This window comes from Ursus americanus, chromosome 22 (genome assembly GCF_024610735.1).
Source record: "Ursus americanus isolate L20-20 chromosome 22, mUrsAme1.1.p, whole genome shotgun sequence".
NCBI lineage: Eukaryota > Metazoa > Chordata > Mammalia > Carnivora > Ursidae > Ursus > Ursus americanus.
This window is the reverse complement of record NC_142148.1, coordinates 30690745-30701804: the sequence shown is the minus strand read 5'-3', so window position 1 is coordinate 30701804 and position 11060 is coordinate 30690745. Positions and strand designations below refer to the sequence as shown.

Genomic DNA, 11060 nt, shown 5'->3' with positions numbered 1-11060 from the left:
TCATGTGATGCTGCCTGCATTGGATGCAATCCTGGCCCACAAGTCTGCACGCTCCTTTGCCACCGGTCCTGCCAGAGCAGAACCTTTCATTTCACCTTTATTGTTCACTATGACCCCCGCGTTATCTTCAAAATAGAGAAACACGCCATCTTTTCTCTGGATGACTTCCGTTGTCAAGTTGCCACTGCTGGATGTACCCTCTTCCTGAGCTCTGGTTTGCCTTTCTTCACTGTGGCCACCACCAGGTCACCCACACCAGCAGCAGGAAGTCTGTTCAGTCGTCCCTTGATCCCCTTCACAGAGATGATAGACAGATTTTTGGCTCCTGCGTTCTCAACACAGTGGATCCTGGCTCCCACTGGAAGACCCAGGGAAATCCGGAATTTCACACCAGAGGACCCCCCCACGTCCTCGCTTCGATATCTTGAACACCAGAAAGGGACAGAAAAGCCCATTAAAACATTTTGAGCTTGAATCATCACCATGGCACCGGATTCCACTGGCAGATTTCGGGCCTCATCTCATCTGTTCCCTCAGCAGCTTTTGACATTGTCGAACACTCCTCGAAATGCTCTCCTGATTGACCTGCAAGTCTCCACCATCTTCTGCTTGTCCTTCTTCTTCCTTAGCCAGTCTAGCCTCACTTCTTATGTGGGCTCCTGCTGCCCCACCTGCTATGCAGCCCTGGTGGTTCTCCCCCGCTCACCCCCCCAACACACACACACACACACACACACTACCAGGTGGTCTCACCCCTGCCTGCAGCTTCAGTTTGAACCAATCCTCAGGTAACCCACACCTCTCTCCCACCCAGTTCCCGCTTCTAAGTGAATCTAGATGACATTTACACTTGGTTATTTCAAGGGCATCATAAAATCAGCATGTTCAAAACCGGACTCAAGAACAACCCATTTCATGTTACCCTCATCCCCAATTCTGGTTTGTCTTCTTCCCATCGCACTGAACAATGTCATCATCCATGGCGACGAAACCCAAAAATCCAACTGTCCTCCTTGCCATCTCTTCCATCACATCCCAGATGCAAACCATTGCTAAGTCCTCCTGAAGACTTCTCCTATCAGTCTATTTCTCCCCACAACACACCCTCATCCAGGCTATTCTCAACTCACAGCTGCATTCCTGCTGTGGCCACCAGACTGGTCTCCCTGCTTCCTACTCTTTCCTCACCCCTATATTTCACTCTTCACTTGGCAACCAGAGGGATCTATTTGAAATCAAACCACTTCCGTTGCTTCCTGTTGCTCTTAAAATAAGCCAAAATTGTAATGTGGTCTACAAGAGCCTCTGTAGTTTGGTGCCTGCTTACCTCTCCAATCGCTTCTTACACCACCTTCCCTTTGCTAGGCTCTATCTCCACCTCCCCTCCCCAGCCCAGCCCCTGCCATGCTCTTCCTAACAAGGACCAATGCTCCTATTATATCCTCTCTGGGTACCATGTATCTCCCCTTGGAAATGTTTTCATCCACAGTTAGCATTTGATATTTACATGGGAGATTTATTTTTAATATCTACGAGGACAAGACCCCATCAGTCATTTGTTTCAATATTATCCCAACATCTACCTCTCAGCCTGACAATGGTAAACAAATAAATAAACTTAAATCTTGTCTTGCAGGAAACAAGTCCCAGTGGATATTATGGCTTTTCTTAATATCTTCCCTGTTCCAACACTTTCTAAACATTTTCAAGCCTCCCCTATCTTGAAAGACAAAAGGAAGGTTCAGGTGTCCCTTGCCTGTGTGTTTTCATCGAGCTACCTCCCCCTTCTATCTCTATTTGCCTACACAGCCCAAACTCCCAGGAAAAACAGTCTACTTCCCACCTGCCAGTTACTCGTCGACCCATTGTAATCCTCTTGCAACCTGGCCCTTGGCCCCTACAGTCTCCTGAAACTGCTCTGGTCAAGATCTCTGATGACCTACTCATTGCCAAATCCATGTTCTCTATTCAGTTTTCATCTTTCCTAACACTTCCTTGGCACATGGCACTGTTGATACTTTTCTTCTTCTGGAAATTCCTCTTATGGCCTCTTATGAGCTCTATGCCCATTTCTTTTCCATTTTACTTTCCACCTCTCACTGGTGCTCCTGAGGTTGCCCCAAGGCGACCTCATCCTTTTTCACTATTTCAAATACGTGCTCCCTATGGGCTTGATAACTCCCACAACTCTATCTCCGGCTTCAGATCAAAAAGTTCAGGTAGCTCCTGGAACGTTTTCACTAGAATATTGATTTGCTTACATTTCTGTGAGGAGCATTTTGGGCTGGACTCAGCTGGGCAGATCTGCTGATCTCACCGGAGATCTCACTCATGCAGCTGCAGTCATCTGGTAATTCATCCTGGCCTCAATGGTGTAAAACGGGCTCACTCATGTATCTGGTGGTTGGTGCTGGTTCCTGGCTGGGGCACTTCAGTTCTCCTGTATAGAGCTCACCAGGCTTACGCAACCACATCATTGTCTCAGTGTTCCACTTCTGCCTGAAAGAGAGCAAACCTCCATGTGCAAGTGATTCTAGGGCTCTGCTTATGTTACCCTTGCTAATGCCCCATTCATCAAAGCAAGTCACACAGCCAAGCCCCAGCCCAAAGGGTGGAGAAATAATTCTACTTCTTGATGATGGAAGCAGCAATCTCATAGCAAAGGGTTATATATACAACAGTGGATGAAGTTATTGCAGTAGACAATCTACCATAATGTTCTTCTCATTTCAAACTTGTTTTTTCCCATGTCTTTCCTATCCTAAGGAATAATGCCAGTGTTCCCCTATTCATTCAAGCTGGAGTAAGTCTAGTTTACTCCTTCCTTCCTTGCACATGCTGTAGATTGGAGGGCTTAACACCAATTCCCAACCTCTTTCTCTACCATGGAGATACTAGTGATAAACCCTCACACTACTTTGCAGCAATAGGTGGTCATGTGATGCCATTCTGGCCAAAAAGTAAAAGTCTATGAGTGATTTTACAAAAACTTTTGCTTCTTTTATTGAAAGGAACAGACCCCGTGGCACCTGGGTGGTTCAGTAGATTAAGTGTCCAACTCTTGATCTCAGCTCAGGTCTTGATCTCAGGGCTGTGAGTTCAAGCCCTGCATTGGGCTCTATGCTGGGGATAGAGATGCCTCGGTGGCTCAGTGGGTTAAGTGTCTGCCTTTGGCTCAGGTCATGAACCCAGGGTCCTGGGATAGAGCCCCGCATCTGGCTCCTTGCTCAGCGGGAAACCTGCTTCTCCCTCTGCTGCTCCCCCTGCTTGTTCTCTCTGACAAATAAATAAACAAAATCTTAAGAAGTAAAATAAAATAATAAATAAATAGATAAATAAATAAATAAATAAATAAATAAATAAATAAATAAATAAGAAAGGGACAGACCCTGTCTTTCTTATTTGCTTCTTCCATCCCTGAACACAAACAAGACATCTGGAGCTGCAGCAGCTACCATATGACCATGAGGTGACAAGTACTAAGAAAATGCCAAGAGAATCAGAGACACCAGCCTTGATATTATTGAATCATGAAACAAAGGCAGCAGTTGCTTCCATCTAAGACTTCTTGCTATGGGGAAAAATAAATTCCTCTTTGTTCAAGCCACTCTAAATTGGGATTTTTTTTTTAAAGATCTTATGTATGTGTGTATTTATTTATTTATTTGATAGGGAGAGAAAGCAAGAGAGCACAAGCAGCGGGGAGCAGCAGCAGAGAAAGGGAAAAGCAGTCCCCCTGCTGAGCAGGGAGCCCAACGTGGGGCTCCATCCCAGGACCCTGGGATCATGACCTGAGCAGAAGGCAGATGCTTAACCAACTGAGCCACCCAGGCGCCCTGGGATTTTTTGTTACTTCCAATCAAAAGAATTCCTGGCACACCTTCATCCCCTAATCCAATCAGTCATCACATCCTGTACTCTCTTCCTTCTGAAGTTCTCCCACATGTACTTCCTTTATTCTCTGCTGCCTCTGTTCTAGTTCACACACCCATGGAGCTGTCTCAACAATCTTCCATCTGGTTTCCCTCTAATCGTTTCTCCAAACTAATCTTGCTTATTGCCAGAACTTGATTCATTCAGAGTCAAGAGATTTCCAATTTCCCGTCAGGTAAAGTCTTAATTTCTTAGAATGGTCCCCAGTGGTTTTGTCTATCTAGCCCCTACGCATCTCCCCATGATTCAGCAGGTCTAGGGTGAGGCCCGAGAATTCATATTCCTAACAATCTCTCCTATGACGATGCTACCAATAGTGGGTAAACTACTTTCTGAGTAGCATTGGTACAGAGTTCTTTTCCTTCAGAGTATTTGCCTTCACTTGTAATGATAGATTCCTTCATTCCTTAATTCAGTGGTTCTCAAACATTAGTGTGCATCAGAGTCCCCTGGAGGGCTTGTTAAAACACAGAACACTGGCTTCTACCACCAGAATTTTTTTTTTAAAGATCTTTTATTTATTTATGTGACAGAGAGACAGCCAGCGAGAGGGAACACAGCAGCGGAGTGGGAGAGGAAGAAGCAGGCTCCCAGCGGAGGAGCCCGATGTGGGACTCGATCCCGGAATGCTGGGATCATGCCCTGAGCCGAAGGCAGACGCTTAACGACTGTGCTACCCAGGCGTCCCTACCACCAGAATTTCTGATCCATCAGGATTAGGGTAGGGACTAAGAATTTGCCTCTCTAATGAGTTCCCAGATGCCGTTGATGCTGCCTGTCAGGGACGATACATTGAGAATCACTGTCTTAGTACAGGGTTTATCAACCGGGGCTCTATTGACATCCTGGGCCAGAGAATTCTTTCCTGTGGAGAAGTTGTTCTGGGCATTACGGGATCTTTAGCAGCATCCCTGGCCTCTACTCAATAGATGCCTAGAGCAATTCCTCCAGGGGTGATAAAAAGTGTCTCCAGAAATTCTCAGATGGCCCCTGGTTGCGAACCACTACCTTGGGGGTGATCATTTGATCTCCACCCATCTTTTTCCTTAATCTCTATGTTTCATAAACGCAGGAGTCTGCTTTTTGTATTCCCAGGGCCTAGTAGAGCCACTCAGTAGATATTTGTTCAACAAATGAATCCAATTCCAGCCGAGTTTAAGGTCCTTTAATGCTTCCTTCACCAATCCCTTTCTGGTATCTCTCTCTCATCACCAAAAAGCATTTAAAACAAATCTTTCCGCTGCCACCCTACCCTGAAAAGCAAGGTAATGACAATGTTTCTAGTCTTTTTTCTGTACTTTATAGTACATCTGTGCCTTAGCAGTGACATTCTGGAAATAATATCTTCACCAAAAGAACAACTCAATAATGAGAATTTACGAATTTTGGCAGGCTGGTAGGAAGAGGATCCTTTTGGTCAGGGTACTGCTGCTCCCCAGTGAGGGCAGCCTTTGGGCAGCTGCCTATGACACGCACACAGCTGAGTGGCCCAGTAGTCAACGCAGGAGGCTGAGGAATCAGAACCCCGGCAGGCAGCAAGGAGGAGCCGGCAAGCTTGAAAAACAGGTGTCACATTCTGTTCCCGCTCCAGCATATTTGACTTTCCTTGACTTCCTCCTACTGCCACCTATCTCTAAATCTGGGCGGCTTGGTGAGCTCGCCCTGGTCCAGTTAGGTAATTAGGGAATAAATTGTTCCATTCTGGATTGTCTTGGACCACAAACACTTCACTGTATGTGCCAACCAGGTCTTTAGGCCAGCTTTTGTGAATGCCGGAGGGTACTTGAAGACTTGCTCATTCACCTGTGGGGAGATTAACAATCATTGTGCTCTCAAGCCTTCCAGAAGGAAATTCTCAAAGGGAATGTAGTGAAGCAGAACTTTTCTGACTCACCGAGAGTGTGAGTGGAATTTTAAGATGATTTGCTGGGGTAATTGATTCTTTGATGGTATGTTAGAGAAGTTACTTGAGTTACTTTGAGAGGCAACAGAGAATTTATGCCTATATGGTACCATACTGGCGTAGTTCACTGGCAAGAGCTGGGTGTAGGAGGACTTTAGGAAAGGAGGGAAGCTAGAACAAGAAGCCATGTCTCTTCTCTGATTCTCTGAGCCATCGTCCTCTTCTCTTTCACTTTCTGTCTCCCCTGCCTCCTGCACCACCACCACCACCACCTGGCCCTGTCCGGCAGACTGGCTTTCTCTGCTTTTCTTATCCTTTGGCACACTTGCAAAGCTCCTGAGTTTACATGCAAGAGCCTAAGCCTCCTGCAGACATTGACCAATATCCTCTCTGTTCTAGTACAAGATTCTAGGGAAAGAGAGTCTGTTGGGTCCAGCCAGCCATGGGAATAAGCAAGATTGCAGGGCTCCTTCCTGAAGAAGGGGCTCGTTCCCAGATACTATGCCATCTTAGATTGGATCCCCCAGAAGCAGACTCTGAATCAAGGATTTGAGGACTAGTTTATTTAGGAGATGTTGGAAAAAAACAAATCTACGCCCATCTCCCCCTTCTTACTCCCTTTGGTCACCTGCTGGAAATCTCTGCCAAAGTCTCAAGACAGAAGGCAAGGAAGCCCAGGGAGGCTATTGAAGTGGCACATGTTAGGCCCGCCTTCTGGGCACAGAGCAGGGTGGATAAGGGAACCGAGTAAATCTGGAGGGGCAAATGGAGACACAATGCAGACAATTCTCAGGAGAATTGTGTTTTTCACATACCCTAAGACAGGTATGAGAAAATAAATGATTCCATTCTTTAGTCATAGGTAATTGTAGCATTTAGCCATGTCTAATTTCATAGAATTACTCGTGAGATTTGAACAGTGTGTTGAGACTTGACATTTATCACTGTGTCACACAACCTGGAGTCAGAAGTGTCAATAATTTTCTGGACAAATTTTAATCATAGTTTCATTTACATAAATACCATCCAGGCCTGTTGTAACAAACTTAACCAGTGCAAGTATCAAATACAATACGTGTATGTCATGCTCCATGTGAGTAGTTATATTCAAAGCAAGAGGAAAGTTAGTTGTTTTTAGAACAGTGATCTCAGATTTTGTTCTTCTCTACACCACCTTGTGGAACTTCTGGAAGTCACTGTGCAAGGCTTCATTTCAACTCCTTTCATACCGATTCAAAGTCAATTCATACAGATTTATAGAAATACTTCTTTCCCAAGCAGCTTTCACCAAAGGCCTCATGTTGTTTCTGAAACAAACAACCACAAGAGAAATAAGCTGTTTGTATTAGTCTCTTACTGCTGCTGTAACAAATTACCAACCCTTAGTGGTTTAAAATGAACACATTAATTATCTTAAAGTTTTGGATGTCAGAAGTCCCAATGGGTCAGCAGGATTGGATTCCTTCTGGAAGCTCTAGGGAAGAATACATTTCCTTTCCCTTTTTAGCTTCAAGAGGCTGCCTGCACGGGGCGCCTGGGTGGCTCAGTCGTTAAGCGTCTGCCTTTGGCTCAGGGCGTGATCCCGGCATTCTGGGATCGAGCCCCGCATTAGGCTCCTCCGCTGTGAGCCTGCTTCTTCCTCTCCCACTCCCCCTGCTTGTGCTCCCTCTCTCGCTGGCTGTCTCTCTCTCTGTCAAATAAATAAATAAATAAATAAAATCTTAAAAAAAAAAAAAGAAAGAAAGAAAAAGAGGCTGCCTGCATTCCTTGGTTTGTGGCACCTTCCTGCATCTTCAAAGTTAACAGTTTAGCATCTTTAACTTTCTCTCTCTCTTTCTCTCTCTCCTTCTCTCTGTCTCTCTGTCTCTCTCTCTCTCTAGCTTCTTCATCCATCATCACACCTTCTCAGATTCTGACCCTCCTGCCTCACTCTTATAAAGGACCCTTGTGATTATAACAGTCCCACCCAGATAATCCAGGATAATCTCTCCATCTCTAGATCTTTCACTTAATCACCTCTGCAAAGTCCCTTTTGCCATGGAAGGTAACATTCTCAGAGGTCTCAGGGATAAGGGCATAGATATCTTTGAGGGACCATAATTCTGCCTACTACTGCTATCAGGGTCATTCCCTTGGTGCCACAATTTATAAGTAGCCCAACCTAACTAAGAAGAAGGACCTCTATCACTCGACACATTTTCAGGTGATGATAAGAACCTCCTGGTGCTCAAGGGAGAATCTCAAGTCTACCAGCAGAAGTTTATAATATGGAACTGCAACGGAGTGGAAGAACACTCTCCCCCAGCAATTCACCGAAGTGTGTATGCGCCTTTCTGGAGTTGAGACTGAAGTTGGGATAATGTTGGGCGCCAGAGAAAGCAAGAGAAGAAACAGATGGAGTAGAAATGGGGCAGAGAAACCTCTTTGGATTACCTGCAAAGACTGTTTGCTTTGAGTCTTCTAAACACAAAATTTGGTTCTGGGAGGGAAGAAAGGATGTTAGGCATAAGCACTACGATAAACCCAAGGAGTCATTTGTTAGTTTGGGGCTGATTCTCCAGAGAGATTTCTTGCTTAATGAAGCAAGAATACTTGACTTTACCAAATTTGGTTTTTTCCCAACTTCTCCCAGAGGCTGCTGGTGATCTGATCAAGCATCTTCTCCCACTCATTCTAACCCTCTTTGTTTAGTTAAAGTGTATTCTCAAGTTTCAAGGAGGACTCACTATTATCAAAGTATGTATACTTACCAGTGATTCCCACTTTCTCTATCTTGGTCTGTGTTATTCTTCCCCCTCATCAGTCTACAGAGAAAAAGATACTAATTAATTTTGTTCAAACTAAGCAAACAGATTCAAGGGCTAGAAATATTTTTATCCTCCACACTACCATATAAGAAAAATTAAAATATATTTTACGCCCAGTGTGGCACATTTTATTTTCCAAAGATGGCCACAATGTCTCCCTTCCTCTCTTCTTAACTGACACTTGGTGTAACTGACATGGAAAGATGTAGCATATATCCCCTCACATTAAATCTGAGTGGGTTTACGACTATGGTAGAATTGACACTACGTGTGACTTCCAAGGCTTGATCATAAAAGATAGGATAGCTTCACCCACGTGGTCTTGGGATGTTCACTCTTAGAACCCAGCCACCTTGCTGTGAGGAAGCTCAAGCCGGACATGGAGAGGCCAGGTGTTGGCGTTCCAGCCAACAGCCCCGCTGAGTTCCCAGCCAACAGCCAGCAAGGACTGCCAGACGTGTGAGCGAGCAGACCTTCAGATGATGTCAGCCTCAAGCTCTCAAGTCACTCCCTGCTGTTTGAGATTTCCCAAATGAGGCCCCAGATATCGAGGATCAGAGACAAGATGTCTTCACAGTGTCCTTTCTGAATTCCTGACCCATGGGATCCATTAACCGTAATAAAATTGTGGTTGTTTTACATTGAGCTTGGCACAGCTTATGTCACAGTGAGAGTAACTGGAATATTTGGGTTGATGTAAACATCAAAGGACACAGGCATTCTTGACAGGAGACACTGTAAACTTAACAAGATGCTTGAATCTTACCATTTTTTCCCCAGCTTGTTTCTTAAGAATAACAAATGTGTCAACCCCATTAATCTAATCCAGAGTTGGCCTTTCCTTCTTCCTCCAAAGCAATTCATCTTTTCCAAACTATTCATGTGGTCACAGCTCAGTGCTCTAGAGATCTCATGAAACCGCATAGAAGCTGGAAACAAATCTTATTTAAAAGGATAGACTACATTTTTTCTTAAAATTAATTTTTATAAAACGTGGTCAATGAAGCAACAAAGCAAAAAGGGAATCCCTTTTCTTGAGAGGTGGGGGTGGCATGGGATTAAGGAGAGAGGGGCAGAACCAGATGACAAGGGATGAGTGTGAAGTTGCAAATGATGATACCCAATCAAGACAAAAAAAAAAAAATCCTGGGGCTCCTGGGTGGCTCAGTCGGTTAAGTGTCTGCCTTTGGCTCAGGTCATGATCCCAGGGTCCTGGGATGGAGCCCACATCAGCCTCTCTGCTCAGTGGGGAGTCTGCTTCTAACTTTCCCCCTCCCCCCACTCCTGTTTGCTCTCTCTCCCTCTCTGAAATAAATTTTAAAAAAAGAAAGAAAAAAAATCCAATTTTTCAGTTCTTTGTGGTTTCCCCATTCTTAGAATATTAGCGATTCTAGATTTATCCATATGGAGCCTTCCTCGGGTCTGTTTTGCTAGGTTAAATCCCCCTCAAGTATCTGCCAACCCTTCAAAAATATCTGTTGACTCAGAGTTCAGAGAGTCATTGTTTCCTGATAAAGTGTTTTATAAGATCAGCTATAAGGAGGAAGCTGTTCATTAGTTCATTCAGCAAATATCTGTGTTGGCTTTGTGGACAGGAGGGATGATAGGACGAAATGATGGTTGAGATGGGCATTTGGGGTGGGCACACACAGGTTTTAATCAACCTAGAAATAAAGCCCATGTTATTTAATTAAGAACTCCAACACTGGCAACAACGAATTTGCTTATTCGTCTGTATAGTCATTTCAACTTACCTTGTGTTTTTTTAAATTCTTTTAAGGACTGGGAAGTAGAGAATTGGCTTATGTAATGCCCCTTGAATAATTACATCAGGTGCTTATTCTTTTTTTTTTTTTTTTTTAAGGTTTTATTTATTTATTCGACAGAGATAGAGACAGCCAGCGAGAGAGGGAACACAAGCAGGGGGAGTGGGAGAGGAAGAAGCAGGCTCACAGAGAGGAGCCTGATGTGGGGCTCGATCCCAGAACGCCGGGATCACGCCCTGAGCCGAAGGCAGACGCTTAACCGCTGTGCCACCCAGGCGCCCCGGTGCTTATTCTTTTTAACATCAGCTATTTTTCTGAATGTCACTGCTTTTTTGATGGATAGTTCCAAGAATGCCAAGACTCGCTTGCATGTGTGGATTGATGGATATAGACTGTGATTTTCGTAACAGTTTGTTAACGCTTGACTTCACTTAAAAACACAACTTACGGAAAGAGGAGGCTAAGAAAGCATGGATGATTGAAATCCTCTGACATTCTCTCAACCTCAGTATTGACACTGACCGACTCCTTCCCCGAGCTTTATACTGCAAATGCAATTTGCAAATAGTCTCAGTACTATTTTTTTAATGTTTTTTTATTATATTATGTTAGTCACCATACAGTACATCCCCGGTTTTTGTTGTAAAGTTC

At 44.4% G+C, this 11060-nt stretch overlaps 1 pseudogene; it reads right to left on the bottom strand.

The window, feature by feature from the left end:
- Positions 1 to 550, bottom strand: LOC148108057 (large ribosomal subunit protein uL14 pseudogene; annotated as a pseudogene).
- Between the last annotated feature and the right edge of the window lie 10510 nt (positions 551 to 11060).